The sequence below is a fragment of the Macrotis lagotis genome, chromosome 5 (assembly GCF_037893015.1).
Source record: "Macrotis lagotis isolate mMagLag1 chromosome 5, bilby.v1.9.chrom.fasta, whole genome shotgun sequence".
NCBI classification, from domain to species: domain Eukaryota; kingdom Metazoa; phylum Chordata; class Mammalia; order Peramelemorphia; family Peramelidae; genus Macrotis; species Macrotis lagotis.
In genome coordinates, this window is record NC_133662.1 from 195,767,824 (window position 1) to 195,779,448 (window position 11,625).

An 11,625-nucleotide genomic window follows, 5' to 3' on the forward strand; every position below is an offset into this window, starting at 1 on the left:
GAATCCATAGTTTTTGCTCTGGATGTGGCTGGTATTTTCCATTATAAGTCCTTTAATCATTCATTTATTTATTAAACAAATAATTATTGAATCTCTACTGTGTACATGATATCATGCTAGATGTTAGCGATGGAAAAGGAAAAAAAATACCACATTGCCTGCCCTCAAGAAATTTCAATTTTATTCTAATTTAGTTCTTCAGGACTGACCTATTTTAAAAAATTCTTGTCCTTCAAATCTATACTGCTTATTCTCCATTACTACTGTTGAGCTTTTCATTCTTTCTTTGAAACAAACTCTTTCAGGACCCTTTGCCAGATAATTCAGTCAAATAATTCAGGAATAACTATTCACTGGCCACCAGAGAGATTCCTGAACTTGATTAGGGGGAGAGATAGCAGCCCTCTTTCCTGCCCTCAAGGCTTTACCCAAACTGAATGGAAAATATCACTGTATTCTGTTCTATGCTTTCTAGTTTGACTTTTTGAATTCAAGGCCACTAGGCGACTTTTTTGAACATGTACAATTTGCATTTCCAATTGAACAAATCAAAGCCTTTTTTAAATCTATAAACCTATGATCTTAAATCAATTCCCAGATAGGTAGAAATGAAAATAAAGCTTAGCAACTCCTGCTATCCTCTTACTTATCTACCCCTAATTTCCCTATCTCTATTTCAGTTAGTAGTTCTGCTCCTTGTCATTGACCTAGAAGACCTAGAACACCATATTTTCCTTCTCTTTTGAAAGCAATTGGAGTTAAGTGACTTGGCCAAGTTCACACAACTAATAAGTGTCTGAATAAATTTGACTTCAGGGCTGCTGCTCCATCTAGTGATATAGCTACTCCTGCCATAATTTCTTATGAGCAATATCAGCACAACCATAATGAACAATTTTGATCGATACATTTTAGGACTGATATCCATGTCGTTTTCCCCACATTTGCATTTCCTCAAAATAGTTCTTGTGAACCAAATTTTAGGAAGTCACATTTCAAGCTATTTTGCCTTTGATCAAATTAGGCAAGGCCACTTGTCCAGGACTACTCTAAAAGGCTAGTGAAGATTGATAGAGGGAAGAAAGAGTCCATTGTCATGATAGGAGAAAGGGAAATCTGTGTTGAGTTGTCAAAGCTCATAGAAGATATTTAGCATTTATGTAGAAAGTTTCATTTTCAAATTGCTTTACAAATAATAATTAATGAACTAAGAAAATAGTCTATTGAACAAACAGTCTGACTTGCATTTTAAAGGGAATGAATTGAAATTCTGTAATGGTTTTACTTACATTAAAAATTTTACTTTGCGTATAAAAAGCAATTAGAGATTAATTCACCATTTTTCAAAACCTAAATAGTAGATTTAAAAATCTTCCACTTAAGACAATCTTAAATCCCCCTCCCCAATACCCATCATAGATCAATCATTTAAAGATGTGATAATAATGAGTTTGGGGTATTAGCAATTTAAAAGTCTTCAGGCTAAAAAAAATTAAAAAAATAAAAAGCCCTACATGTTTTTAATGGTTACACTTAAAGGAAATTCTGTCTGAATTTTTGGATTCTTTTCAACTTGGAAAATGGATAGGCTCTAAAATCAGAAACTATTTTCCTTTGCACTGTTGAAATGACCTGTATAAGAAACACTTTAAAAGATTATTTGATGATAAAGATGATGGGATCAATTCAATTAGCATTTATTAACAGTTCATTTAAACTCTAGCAGCTCTCCACAACTATAATTTTTAGAGAAAGTGTTTATCTCTTTTGGTAGAGGAATTCTCTGTATCAATGAAATCACAAGTCCAGTCCATTCCTATCCCTATCCCTATGTATAATTTCAGTGCTATCCACTAGAGATCTGAAAGAACTCCTGTTACCCTCTAGGAGTTTATATTTTTTTAAAAATGAAAAATAATTTATAAATCAATTGTTAAAGGAAGTAAACTTTACATTGGACACAAATTTAAAAACAAGATATACCCTCCACTCAAGGAAGTCAAGACATTATTTTTCTTTTGGTGGCCAAACTTTAATTTTAGCAGATTTTTATTAATACCTTTGGTTTTGATGTTATCTAGATTGTCCCCTGTGTTCCTCAAAGGAGTTTGTATTCTCCTAAACTATAGAGTCAACAGATAAGTCAAGATAAGATAATTTGAGGAGGGAGAGGATGCAACTAGAGGCACCCATCAAAGCTCCCACTAAGAAGTCAAGATATAATTTGTGAAAGATGTTAAAGCTTCTAAACTGAAGAGGTCAAGAGGAGTTAATTCCACTGTGCAAGATGTAAAATGAAATGGAATTCTGAGCATGAGTTAAAACAAGGATACAAGGTTCTAATGTAGAATATGTGAAAGTGGAAGGAGCAATGATATAATATAAGCCTGGAAACAAACCCAAGTCCTAGAATGGGAAGGACTTTAAATGCCCAGCTGAGAAGTTATGATTATGTGTCCAGAGACCAGGGAGAGGCATTTTCAGACATGATTTAAGAATTGTTTCTTGAACAGCTAAGTAGGTGGTGAATTGGAAATAAGAGAAACTGGAAATCAAAAAACGAATTTTGGAGTTATTGCAATAATCCAGGCAAGATGATGAGATTAAAATAATGATGATGGAGATAAAACTGGAAGGACCTGTCACTCCTGCCTCCCTAAGTCAGAACTGTGCATGTTTCTTATTTAATCAATCAAAAAGTGCTTATTAAGCAGCATCCAAGTACTACACTATTGTTATTTATACAAAGTTAAAATTATAACTAGATCTTTATATTTTTTCATCCATATGCACATGTATATTTTTAAGTTGCAAAATTTTCTGCCACCCTCCCTTCCCACCCCCTCCCCTCAGCAGCTAATAGGTTAGCATTGTGCATACATATTTTTGATAAATCTGTTCACAGATTACTTATTTTCAGTAAGAGGATTTAGGATTAAAGGAAAGGAGATAATTTTTATAAAGTGTTCACAGGATTCTGAGGGGGGTTTTTTTGGTTTTGTTTTGTTTTTCTTACTATGGATTGTGATAACATTGTCCAGAGCTTGTCTAAAACAGTTGTCCTAGCTCTCTGAACTGCTGAAAGGAGCTGGTTCCATCAAGGTTGATCATCTCACAATATTGTTGTTAATGTGTACATTGTTCTCTTGGTTCTGCTCCCTTTGCTCAGCATCAGATCCTGAGAATCATTCTATGCTTCTCTAGAGTCTGACTATTTATGGTTTCTTATAGAACAATAATATTCCATAGTATTCATGTACCATAACTTGTATAGCGATTCCCCAATTGATGGGAATCCCCTCAATATCCAATATTTTGACACCACAAACAGAGCTGCTATGAATATTTTGTAAATATGTGGAACTTTTCCTATTTTTTAAAAATTTATTCGGGATATAGGCCTAGAATTGGAATTGCTGGGTCAAAGGGGATGAACATTTTTATTGCTCATTGGGCTCATATTGCTCTCCAGAAGGGCTGGATCCTTTCACAACTCCATCAGCAATGCATCAATGTTCCAATACTCCCACGACCTCTCCAACATCGATCATTTTCCCTTTTCCTCAGTTTGGCCAATCTGATAGGTGTGAGGTGATAGTTCTTGGTTGTTTTCACTTGCATTTCTCCAATCAATAATTATTTGGAACATTTTTCCATATGATTATATATAGCTTCTATTTCTTCATTCAAAAACTCTATTCATATCCTTTGACCAATTATCAGTTGGTGAATGGTGTAACCATATAAATTACATGTAATTTTGTATGTATTTCAGAATTGAGATATTTATCAAAACTCATAGTTGGGAAAATTTTTCCCAATTTTCTGCTTTCCATCTAATTTTGGCAGCATTTATTTTACTAGTGCAGGAACTTTTTAATTCAATATGGTCAAAATCATTCATTTTGCGATTTATAATGTACACTAATTCTTGTTAGACATAAATTTATCCCCTTTCCATAGACCTGATAAAGTATTTCTTGGTCTATTAATTTATCTGTGGTGTAGCCCTTTCTGTCTAAATCCTGTACCCATTTTGACCTTATTTTGGTATAGGGTGTGAAATATGGATTTATTTTTTTATCAGTTCTCTTGCTATTCTTGCTCCAGATAAATTTTGGTACTATTTTTCTAGTTCAGTAAAATAATTATTTGGTAGTTTGATTGGTATGGAACTGAATAAATAATTTAATTTGGGAAGAATTGTCATTTTGATTATATTAATTCTACCTAGTCATGAGCTGACATTATTTGGGTGAGAAGAGTTTTATAATTGTGTTAATACAGTTTCTGGGTTTGTCTTGGGAAGCTGATTCCCAAGTATTTAATGTTGCCTATAATTACTTTAAATGGAATTTCTCTTTCTATCTCTTGCTCTTGGACTTTGTTGATCATATATAGAAATGCTGATGATTTATGTGGGTCTATTTTATATCCTGCTACTTTGCTGAATTTGTTAATTGTTTCAAGGAGTTTTTTTTTAGATGATTTTCTTGGGTTGTCTTAATTATGCCATCATATCATCTGCAAAGAGTGAAAGTTTTGCTTCCTCATCGCCAATTGTGATTCCTTCAATTTCTTTTTCTTCTCTTATTGCTACAGCTAGCATTTCAAATACTATACTGAATAGTAATGGTGATAATGGGCATCCTTGTTTCACCCCTGATTTTATTGGAAATGTTCTGAGTTTATTCCCATTATGTATGATATTTATTGATGGTTTTAGATAAATACTATTTATTATTTTAAGGAAAATTCCACTTATTTTTAAGCTTTCTTTTGCTTTTAATAGGAATAGATGCTGTATTTTATCAAAACTTTTCAGCATCTATTCAGATAATCTTATGATTTCTGTTGGTTTTGCTCTTGGGTTATTGATATGTTCAATTATGTTGAGTGTTTTCCTAATTTTGGACCATCCCTGCCTACCTGGTATAAATTCTACTTGATGACAATGTAGAATCCTATTAATAACTTCCTGTATTCTCATTGTTATAATTTTATTTAAGATTTTTTGCATTAATATTCATTAGATAGACTGGTCAATAATTTTCTTTGTCTATGTTCTTTCTTCTTTGTTTAGGTATCAGCATTATGTTGGTATCATAAAAAGAGTTTGGAATAACTTTCCATTTTTAAATAGTTTATATAATTGTTCATTCAGTGTTTGTTAGAATTCTCTTGTAAATCCATTTGGACCTGGAGACTTTTCATAGGGAGCTTATTGATGACTTCTTCAATATTTTTTCTTAAATGGTTTTATTTAAGTAATTTATTTCCTTTTCTTTTAAACTGGACAATTTGCCTATTTGTAAACATCCATCTGTTTCACTCAGGTTATCCAATTTACTGGCATACAGTCCAGCAAATTCACTCTGTATTATCTCCTTAATTTCTTCCTCATTGATGGTTAGTTCACCCTTTTCATTTTTGATACTGGTAATTTGGTTATTTTCTTTCTTTTTTTTAATCAGATTAATCACAGGTTTGTCTGTTTTATTGACTTTTTTCATAAAATCAACTCTTAAGTTTATTTATGAGATTAATGACTTTCTTGCTTTCAGTTTTTTAATCTTTCCCTTGATCTTCAGAATTTCTAATTTAGTGTCCAATTGGGATCTTTTATTATTTTTTTCTAGCACTTTTAGTTTTATAACCAATTCATTGATCTCTTCTTTATCTATTTATTCATATAGGCATTTAGAAATGTAAAATTCCCCCATTCAAAAATGCCTTGCCTGCATCCCGTAAATTTTGGTATGATGTCTCATTAGTATCATTTTCTTGGATATAATTATTTTTATTTTATTTTATCATTTGCTATTTGATTCACCCATTATTTAAAATTGAGTTCTTTAGTTTCCAATTAGTTTTTGGTTTATCTTTCCATGATCATTTATTACAAGTAATTTTTATTGCATCATGGTCTGAAAAGTATATATTTATTATTTCCATCTTTTTGAATTTCATCATAAGGTTTTTGTGCACTAGTATATGGTCAATTTTGTTTTAGGAGCAATGTACTACCAAGAAAAATGTATATTATTTTCTATCTCCATTAAATTTTCTCCAGAACTCTATCATGTCTAAGTTTTCTAAGATTTCATTCACCTTTTTAGCTTCCTTCTTGTTTATTTTGTGGTTAGATTTACCTAGTTCTGAGAGAGGGAAATTGAGGTCTTCCATTATTAAAGTTTGTAATTCACTCAGCTTTTCCTCTAGAAATTTGGATGCTATACCACTAGATGCATACATGTTTAGTCATGATATAGCTTCATTACCAATGGTGTCTTTTAAGAAGATGTAGTTTCCTTCCTTATCCTTTTTAATGAGATTCATTTTTGTTTTTACTTTATATGAGACCAGGATCATTACTCCTGATTTTTTTACTTCAGCTTAGGCATAATATATTTTGCTCCAATCTTGAAACTTTAACCTGTGTGTACCTCTCTACTTCAAATGAGTTTGTTGTAAACAACATATTGTAGAATTCTGGTTTTTAATTCATTCCACTATCTTCCACTTTATGTAGCAATTCATCCCATTCACATTTGCAGTTCAGATGACTAGTTCTATATTTCCATCCATGCTATCTTTCCCCTTTAAATTTTTGTCTTTCTTTTCCTTTTATTCCTCCTCATCAAAATTTTACTCCCTTTCCCCTTTTATTTTTATTTTATAATTCATTTATAATTTTATAATTTATCTCTCAGTTTATTTTCACTTATACCTTCATCTTCCGTTTATCAATACCTTCTTCCCTTATCTTTCCCTTTCTCCATCCCCACTTCCCTGTAGATTAGGATAGATTTTTTAAAACCAAGTGGGAATGTATCTTATTCCCTCTCTGGGCCAAATCTATTGCATAGAATTTACTCAGCATTCACATTCTCCCTTCTTTCCCTCTATAATTATAAGTGATTGTGCCTCTTTCCCTGGTGTTATTTATGGCTCTAGTACTATTAATCAGGTATCATCAATAAAGCTTGATTATTTGATTGCTTGATAAGCTCATAGTATTACCAAAATATCACAGATTGATTACTTGATAAGCAGCATTGTCTCAAATTACATCAAATTATAATTACAATGATTTTTTTTCCTTACTCCCTTTTCAAGTACAAGCAATACTCCTCATGAGCCAAAGTATCATCCAAAGCAAAATTATTTCTTGAACTATTTGTGACCCTCCCCCAGGTCCATTTTCTCTTGCACCTTACCCCCCTTGGGGTACTTAAGCCCTTGTTAAGTGAAGCAGGATTTATTTTCTCTCACACTTTACCCTTGCCTCCCCATGCAAGGAACTTAGCCCCTTGTTAAGAGAAGTAATGATTAAGTCAAACCCTGTTCTATTTAACTACAAGAATCTTAAAGATCTCTAAGTACTGGGAAGTTATGAAGGTCTCATCTGAGAAAAGACAATCACTCAGAACAGCTCAGTTCATTATGCCCTCATTAGACAAGGTGCTAAGCTTTTGTCAGCAGAGTAGAATTAAGGTAGGTCAAAAGATAGTTAGACACTCATGTTTAAAGTTAACACCCCTGATTTTAATCAGGCCTTTTTGTCTCAAATATAATAAAGTCATCTTAAACTTCTTCAATGGAGAGACAAGACCTAACTATACCCTTATTCTTTAAGTCAGATCTCTTCAATTATATTTGACCCTTTAATTATCCTAAGAGAAATAAAGTTCTAAAGAATTAGAAATATTATATGTTCCCTTTTAGGGTTGTATCCAAATTGATCATCTTGACCATTTGTTTTGTTTTGTTTCATTTTTTCCTTCCCCTTTTCAATTACCTTTTTATGCAACTCTTGAGTTGTGTATTTGGAGATTGAATTCTATGTTCAGTTCTGTTCTTTGTGTCAGGAAATTCTGGAAGTCTTCTATTTCATTGGGCATCCATCTTTTTCCCTGTCAGTATATGCTGAATTTTCAGGATAGTACATTCTAGGTCATAATCCCAAGTCCTTTGCTCTCTGATATATAGTATTCCAGATCTTCTGATCCTTCAATGTTGAAGTTGATGTGTGATCCTGATTGTCTTTCCTTTGTATTTTAATTGTTTTCTTTTTGCTGCATGTAATATTCTGTCTTTTATTTGAGAGTTCTGGAATTTTACTATAACAACCCTTGGAGTTTTTATCCTGAGATCTCTTTCTGGAGTGGCTCTGTGTACACTTTAAATGCATTGTTTTCTTGCTGTAGCAGATTTGGACAGTTTTTCCTTACAATTTCCTGTATGATGCTTTCCAGGTTCTTTTTTTTTTTTTTTTTTTTGATCTAGGCTTTCGATGATTCCTAGATTGTCTCTGCCAGAACTATTTTACTGGTCATTTGTTTTCTCTAAAAGGTACTTTACATTTTCTTCAATTTTTTTAGCATTTTGTTTTCTTTGATGGAATCTTGTAGTCTTGTAGATGCATTGGTTTCTAATTTTTTCAATTCTACTTTTTAGGGATTTATTTAACTTTATTCAATTACCTTCCTTTTTAAAAGTGCTGAATTCTCTAGGCAATTTTTCATAATTTTCCATCATGACTCTTATTTCTTTTTTCCATTTTTCTTCTTTCTCTCTCTTCTTTGGTTTTTAAATTCTTTTTTAAGCTCTTCAGTGAGCTTTTGAACTTGAGTCCAATTTACAGACTGTTTTGATACTTCCCCTATGAGTGATTTTTCACTAATTTCTTCTTTAGAAATGACATTTTATCCTCTTTGTCTGTAAAGTAGTTGTCTGTAGTGAGTAATCTTTTAGGTTTTTTGCTCATCTTTGTTGTTTTAGCTCTGCTACTGGGTTATAGGGAGTATAGATCCAGGTTTTTGTTTTGTTTTGTTTTGTTTTTCATTTTTTTGCTGGGGCTGGTGTCTGATCCCCGGGCTTATTGTTGGCCAAGATGTTGCCTATGCAGTTCAAACCTTGCCTTTGCATAGTTTTATCTCCTCCTTTATGTCCAGGTTCTGACTTAGCAGTAGTTTGTTCCCAACTCAGTTCTGTCTTTTACCCTGGTGTTCCCAGGGTTCAGACTTTGTTTGGAATTGGGCTCCTCCCTGCTGGTTTATTATCTAGTTGCCAGGACTTCTGCTGTTGTCGAGCTATTGGGACCAGGATTTCACTGTGGCTAAAAGTCTCCTGCTGACTTTCCTATTCTCCTGCCTCCTGGGCTTTTTATCTCCCCTTTCCCCTCAAAGAGATGGACTTTCATGAAAGATTCTCCATGCTTCCTAATGTTGAAAACTTCTTAGAGTCTTTTCTTTTTCTTGTTGGGATCTGTAGCTTGAACAACAGAATAGCGACTTCATTTATCTTTGATGGGGAAAATCTCCAGGAGCATGTTAGCTTCACGCCACCACATTGACTCAGAACTGCTTAAGAAGATTGTTTTCTAGCTGGTTCACATTTAATGTCTATTAAGGTGTATACCATCCTATTGTGAACAAGTAGCAGCACAATTCTTTTAACTCTTTTAGTGCTGAATTTTTTTTCCTTTCCTCCCTGTGCTGAGTATTTTGAGTCAGATTTGTACCAAAATATGAATTTCATGTGAGATCAATTATAATTACAATTTATGTTAGTTTCTTCCTAACTACCCTATCAACAAGTCTAAACCCACTAAGTAACAAATAAAACTTCCAGAAAACATGTACTTTTTTTCAATATAACATGCTCCCACACTGAAAAAGTTAATTAGCAAGCATTTTTAAGTACTTGGTGCCAGCCACTTTGTAAGTGCTAGAATGACAAACAATGGAAACTATACCTATTTACAAAGAACTTACATTTTAATGGGAGAGGAAACAAACTCATATACAAAGGTATGCAGAAAAATTAAAAAAAGGTTAAGTGTAACAATGATTTGGAATAAGCTGCAACATGTTACTAGTTTTAGGGAGAAGGTACTAGCTATTAAGAGGTACAGAAAGTTTCACAAATGACTAAATGAAAAAAGTAAGGAAATGCAAATGAGGAATATTTCTACCATGGAGGATAGCCAGCACAAGGTCACAGAGAACTGATGAAGAATGTTGGGTTTGAGGAAAAAAGAAAAAAAATTCATTTTGATTTCAGAATCTAGAAGGTAAAATAATGTACAATTGGGTTACAATGATAGACTGAAAATTGAGGAAATGTCCATCAATTGGGGAATGGCTGAACAAATTGCAATGTATGATTTTGATTGGAATTCAATTGTGCTATGATGGTGATAAGCAGGATCATTTCAGGAAAACCTGGAAATATTTATATTGCAAAGTGAAGTGAGCAGAACCAGAAGAACAGTGTGGAAAGAAACAAACAATATATTGCAAGGATGATACAACTCTAATAAAGAAACTCTATCAATACAATCCAAAAGGACCTATGATGAAAAATATTATCAATCATCAGAGGGAGAACTGATTAACTTTCAGTGCAGATTGAAGCATACTTTTTTCTCCACTTTGATTCTTGCTTTTATTTTTTATAACATGGCTAATATAGAAATATTTTGCATAATTTCAAATATATGATTGATATCATATTGATTGTCTTCTCAGGGGATAAATTGAAGTTTAGGAGGAACTCAATCTTTAAAAAATTAATATGAAAAACATTTTTAAAAACTAATATCAAAAATAAATTAATTAAACCAAGATGAGGGAGTAAACAATAAATCACCATAAATCTCCCATATTTGCCTCCAAACAACCATAAAATAGTGCCGCAAAATAAATCCTAGAATACCACAACTAGAAAAGATAGGGTGAACCAATTTTGAACCAAAGAAACTTGGAAGATTGACAAGAAAGGTCTGACTCACTCTGTTAAAAGGGGAGAACAGTCCAGCATAGGAACAACAAGCCAGCCCCAAGCCCCACTACAGCAAGCCAACATTAGATCCTGAGCCACTGTAAGGTAGAGCAGACAAACATCCACATGCCTCAGCATAGCCAAGGGACCAGGCAGACTCCACCTCTGAAAACCACTTCATGCTTCAAAGTAGCCCCTAGCAAACAAGTAACCTCCAATATCTCGATTTCCAAATACTTCAATGTAGCTCCAGGCAAACAGTCAACCTCCAGTGGACTGAACTTTATGTGCTTCAATATAGCCCTAGAAAAACACAGACACATCCCACCAGTCTCAGCACACTTCAAACATTAACAGTAAGATCCTGGCTAAGCAACAGCTAAGCAAAGAACATAGCCCTATGATCTTTAGCGATGCCATTCATCCCCTACCACTCCCTCTTAGCAAAGCACTAGACATGAATGGGTCCTGTTGGCCTCAGGGCAACATCACTGCAGGACCAGGTAAACAACCAGGGCTTGTAGTCACTGACACAAAATGTCTGATACAGTGCCCCTTCTACCTCAGGAGCAGAGATCAAATTTAAAAGAAAGAGAAAAATACAGAAATCAACAGAAAAATAATAGAAAGTTATTATGGCAACAGGGAAAATCAAAATACAAACTCAGAAGAGGTCAGCAATGTCAAAAAAACTCACAAACTACCCCCCAAACCAGGAATTTGTCTCAAAACCAAGAGCTCAAAAAAAGTTTATATGATTTAAATTGGGAAAAGAAATGAGATTGATATAAGATAATTATGATGGGAAGGAGTTAATAACTTGAAAAAAGAAAACTG